This window comes from Triticum aestivum, chromosome 1D (assembly GCF_018294505.1).
Source record: "Triticum aestivum cultivar Chinese Spring chromosome 1D, IWGSC CS RefSeq v2.1, whole genome shotgun sequence".
Lineage (NCBI taxonomy): Eukaryota > Viridiplantae > Streptophyta > Magnoliopsida > Poales > Poaceae > Triticum > Triticum aestivum.
The window spans coordinates 411,466,501-411,472,205 of record NC_057796.1 but is presented as its reverse complement, the minus strand read 5'-3'; positions in this window follow the sequence as shown (position 1 = coordinate 411,472,205).

Genomic DNA, 5,705 nt, shown 5'->3' with positions numbered 1-5,705 from the left:
GGTCATTTCTATCATAGAAACAGACCAAACCTTTATCTCCTTGCACAACACGCAATTGATCTCTCAACATCAATCGATCTCGTCAACATGTGTCGGGGCATGAACCGAATGGGATGTCAAAACTAAGACGGGAAGCGACATGTAGTGGAGGCAAAGTGAAACTTTAAACGAACCATTTGTTTGTATGCATGTCGGACAAAATACAACATTGGAAATACAAGCATGGTCTAGGCCCACATGCGAATGATACTCGGCGGAATGTTCAAATGAGGCATGCGGGAGGATGGACTCGACCGGAGGGCGGCATGATCGATGGAGAAGAGGGTTGGAGAGGAATGAGAAATAAGCAAACGCCACATGATTATACTTGAACGGCTCAAATAAACAATAAATTGTCTCGTTTGGCCTACATAGTGAAAGACCTAATGCGCAACGCGGAGCACTGACGCTCGAATATGGCCGGGAAAACAAGGAAACTGACATGTGGGGCACACCTGTCGGGACGACGTAGTGCAGACTAGTCCAATGGAGGAGCTGGCCCACAACCTCCTCGCCACCAGCAACCGTTCAGAGCAAGTACAATAGTGGGCTTATAACCTGCTTATGTGGCAATTTTGCCTATGTGGAGGAGAGAGACATGAAAAAGTAAGGGGAGTGGGCTCTTATGCAAGAGCCTGGCTATATGCGTGCTCCAAGATAGATGCAATAAATGTGAGAAAAGAGATAGAGAGAAGATGAGAAAAAGTACTATTCTTATAGCCAACCTTATAGCTAACCTTGTTGTATGAGTGACTATATGTGTTGGCTATAGATGGTATGGCAACTTCTTATAGCCAGCAGTTCGCTGTATTATTAGCCATGCTCTCATGTGGGTCGTTGGGGCCAGCAACATGGCGCAGCTCCAGCACCGCCTCTGGACACGGCGACCGCGGTGAGTGTCGGTGTCAAAACCGGCGGATCTCGGGTAGGGGGTCCCGAACTGTGCGTCTAAGGCGGATGGTAATAGGAGGCGGGGGGACACAATGTTTACCCAGGTTCGGGCCCTCTAGATGGAGGTAATACCCTACTTCCTGCTTGATTGATCTTGATGATATGAGTATTACAAGAGTTGATCTACCACGAGATCGAAGAGGCTAAACCCTAGAAGCTAGCCTATGATTATGATTGTTGTTGTCCTACGGACTAAACCCTCCGGTTTATATAGACACCGGAGGGGGCTAGGGTTACACAGAGTCGGTTACAAGGGAGGAGATCTACATATCCGAATTGCCAAGCTTGCCTTCCATGCAAAGGAGAGTCCCATCCGGACACGGCACGAAGTCTTCAATCTTGTATCTTCATAGTCCAATAGTCCCGCCAAAGTATATAGTCCGGCTGTCCGAGTACCCCCTAATCCAGGACTCTCTCAGTAGCCCCTGAACCAGGCTTCAATGACGATGAGTCCGGCACGCAGATTGTCTTCGGCATTGCAAGGCGGGTTCTTCTCCAAATACTAAGTACCTGTCGAGTAGTGTCCGGCTTCCCATGAATGTTGCACTCCTCGGCTTCTGCGCCTAATAATGGCAATCTTCCACATGTCGAGCGAATGTGAGAAGTCGGGGCATTTTTACACTTGCCACCCTAATCCTGTGAGCAAATCATCTATTTAAAGAGCCGGGGATCCCCAGATCCAGATCACACCATCCTCCCACAGCGAGTATCCATCGGAGCGCGCCCGGAAAAGCCCATCCCATCATGGCCGGCCATCGCAACTCCTCCTCTCGCTCCCGTAGCACTAAGCCAGGTAATTGGAAGAAGTGTTCCGTCCCCCACAGCCAATAGTAGAGTTACAGACCCAGGGGTTTCTCCCTCCAGCGTATATGGTCCCCGTCCGAGCCGGACTAGCCACTTATAATGGCGGGGAGCAAGCGGAGAGCTTTCCCAACCCATCCATGCGGTAGCGGGTATGCCTTACCCCTTACTTATTAAGGGGACTTGGATTTCTAATCCATCCGTTCCTCCGCAGGCTCCTGGAGTTCTACGGCCTCCAGCTGCATAATTTTACTCCCGCCTCCATATTACACATCGCTAGCTATGTCGCCCTTTGCGAGCTGTTTCTGGGCTGCGAAGCTCATTTCGAGCTATGGCAGAGGCTATTCTGCCTCGTACCCTGTACACAGGAGGGTCAATATATCAAGTGGGCGGAGCTGAGATATGGCACATCGCCGGGGCGGGATACCTGTCCGGTACTCCGAAGAAGACATCCGAAGACTGGCCTTCGGAGTGGTTTTATATGGAGGACGTCCCCCTTCCGAACCCTATTCGGATGGGCCTTCCTGAGTTCAATAACGCCCCTTTGATGAAACGCCACAGCTGGCGCCCTCGGAGCCCCCAGGAGGAAGATAACAGAGAGGTCCTTTACCTGATGGGCCGGATAAAAGCGCTGGCCAAATCAGGATTGACCATAATTGAGGTCATGTCAATATGTATAATGCGGGGGGTGCAGCCACTTCAATATCGGGGACAACCCATGTGGCACTTCAATGGAGAAGACGATGCCACCCGCTGCGGTCGTAAAGGTCCGGTCTCCGTCGCTGCTCTAGCGAAAATACTGTCCGATTTATACAAAGGAGAGGAAGAGGAATTCATCCGCATTAAGCCACGGGATGGATTCTCCATGTACAACCCCCCAAACTGGGTGAGCTGCTACTTTTTACTCCCGACCTTCCCGCATTCTTCGTCATAAATATTTACCTTGCTATTTCATAGCAGGAACTGCGAAAAGCTGTGAGGGAGGTCTACAGCCCGTCTCCACGGCCAGAGGACCCTGACCGGGCCTTCGGCCCCGGACTCGAAGAAGATCCGGACATATTTGTGGAGCTCGTCGATAGGACGTTCTATCAGTTAAGCCGCGACGGTGCCTTGGTGGCCATCATAGCCGATTATCCTGGCCTGCTCCCTGCATCGCCTGTAAGTAAAACCGTAGTCCCAACTTTCGAGAAGGATCCCTTTTCTGCACTTCACCCACTGCACACATATGGTGTCTTACAGGGAAGGCCCTCAGGACGCCATCTCGAACCCGCAGTGACTCACCAACAAGGGGCACCGAAACCGGGTAGGCTTAAAAGGAAGGCGGTCAGGACTGAGATACTGTCGCAGAGGTATGAAAAAGAACCCTGCTCCGCGGTTGTCGTCTTGAAAACATAATGACGTCCATGGTTCCTGGCAGGAAAAACGCTCGCCGGACCGTATACGGAGAGCCTGCCGGCCACGCCTCCACCAGCCGGGCTCCAGAGTCGGACTCTGAGGCAGATGCTAACGTGGGGACAACACCGGATGTTCCTCCTACAGAGGATGCGGATAGGCTGTCCGCTACGAATTCCGAAGTGGAGAGTGCCATGAATCACAGGCGTCGCCAGGCCGTACTCCGCGACCCTGGTTTCTCTGAAGAGGCGTTCTTTGCCTTCAACTCAGGGGACGCGTACATCCGAGCTGCTCAAAATGGTCTGGCCAGAGCCACGGATCAGTACGTAAAGGATATACGGGTAAAAAAATCTGATAATTATGTATATCAGTAGCCCCTGAGACTTGAAACAGTTGACACAACTGATTTAAGGATCATTATGTGCGTAGGTTCTTACGGAGAAGAATACCCAGTTGTCTCAAGAGCTGGAGGAGTGCAAAGCCCAGCTACGGGCCGCAGTTGCCGAAATGAAGGAGTCCGAGAAGGCCCCATCTGGTAACACTTGTTTTTATCAAAAAGAATGACATGTACCGGTTAGTATGCGGCATGCATGCAAATCTGACAATAGATTCTGCAGATGATCCCGGAGTGAATCCGGAGGTCGTGCGAGGGGATGAGCAACATGCTCAACGACAGCTAAAGGCTGGCGAGCTAGTGCTTACACAGGTTAGGCGGGAGAAAAATGTTGTCCAAGATGCCAATACCCGGCTGGGCGTTGAACTGAGAGATGTTCGGGCCCAGCTTGCTGACTCCGTAAAGGAGAATAAGAGGCTTTGACGCGGCATTTTTAGTAAGTGCCTGAACGAACTTTTATAGAGTTCAGCGAACAAACCGGCTAATAGAGTTATATCTGTAGGTATGCTGACGGGTCATCCCGCAGAGGAGATGCCCGCGTCTGCGGGTGATCTTCTGCCAGAGCTCTCACAACTGCACGAACAAGTTCGGCAGGTGATGCAGGGCATTGCCCAGGCCTTGTGGCCATCCGCCTCCCTGCCAGGAAGCACGGGAGATCTCGTAGAGATGCTCAAGGGAGAGCGACGGCGCTTTCGATTATGGAAGATATCTGCCTGCCGACAAGGTGCAAGGGAAGCCTGGGCCATGGTGAAGAATCGATATACCAATGCTGACCCGAACCATATGGCCGAAGTTGGACCTGTTGGATCTGACGGGAAAGAGATCCCTGTCAGTTTGGTGTATGACCAGGTGAAATTAGCCGCAAAGTATTCCCAACAGGATTGTAGGCTAGACAGCCTGTTGGATGGTATAGAAGAAGAATTTAGTCAGTCTAAATGACTGTGTACTTCAAGTGACATATATTGTCCCTAGCCAGATTGTAAATCATTTGTCATGGCGGAGCTTTTCGCTTCGACCTCCAGACCCGACAGTCCGGAGTGTATCCGAATACCTGCTCAGTTATGTAAAAACCGGAGTACGCGTGGAAACCAGGCGTAGGGGTCATAAGTGCTTGAACGGACAAGTACCCAACTAGCTATGTTATATTACATGGATAGTAAGAAACATCTTCCAGGGAGAATAGTTCCGTTAAGGGTTCCTTTCCCTGGGTACGCATGCATTAATGTGCATGCCCGAACTGCGAAAAGAGACGCAGGATATAAACATCTGGGGGCTTGTATTGAAATAAGTGAAAGTCATCTTTTGTTCACCGACCGAATATTCCCTTAAGAACGCTAGCTTTCGGCTTCACCCAGTCCGAGGTACACATCCGGCTGACCCGGCAGTAACAATCGCAGAGCTGCTCCCCTTATGCCCTAGCCGAATTAACGGGAATGTAGGGCATAAACACAAGAGCCAAGCAACCCAGCTTGGCCAAAACTTAAGTCATATCGATGCATATAATGGCGAAGAAAAGGTACATCTAGAAAAGTAACACATGTGCGGGGGGCATAGAGCCCGGAACATAGTTATATTAAGCTTCTGTATAAGAAGCCCCCAGGTATAATGAGCACGCCTAGCACGTCAAGATTGTGTAGTCAAGACACATTTTAACCTTTTAAGGTCGTGAAGAAAAAAAGGGAAGAAAGAAAGAAAGAAACGACAGGTAACAGGTATATATATTAAAAATTGACGGAGGTAAGGAGACGAACACAGAGTCCGGCACTAGGCGTAAAACCTTTGGAGTCTAGCCGCGTTTCAAGGGTTTGGCTTGAGTCGATTGTCCGATGCATCCCGCAGACGGTACGCTCCACCAGTCAGAACTTTGTCAATAACGAAGGGACCTTCCCATTTGGGCTTGAGCTTGTCCTTTTTCTACTCCGATAGGCGTAGAACGAGTTCGCCAACGTTATAAGTTTTGGCTCGTACTTCTCTACTTTGATACCGTCGAGCCTGTTGCTGATAGAATGCGGAGCGGGCTTTTGCAACGTCATGCTCCTCCTCCAGGGCATCTAAACTGTCATGCCAATCAAGCTCGGCTTATTTCTTTTCGTACATGCGCACTCAAGGTGAGTCATGAATGATGTCG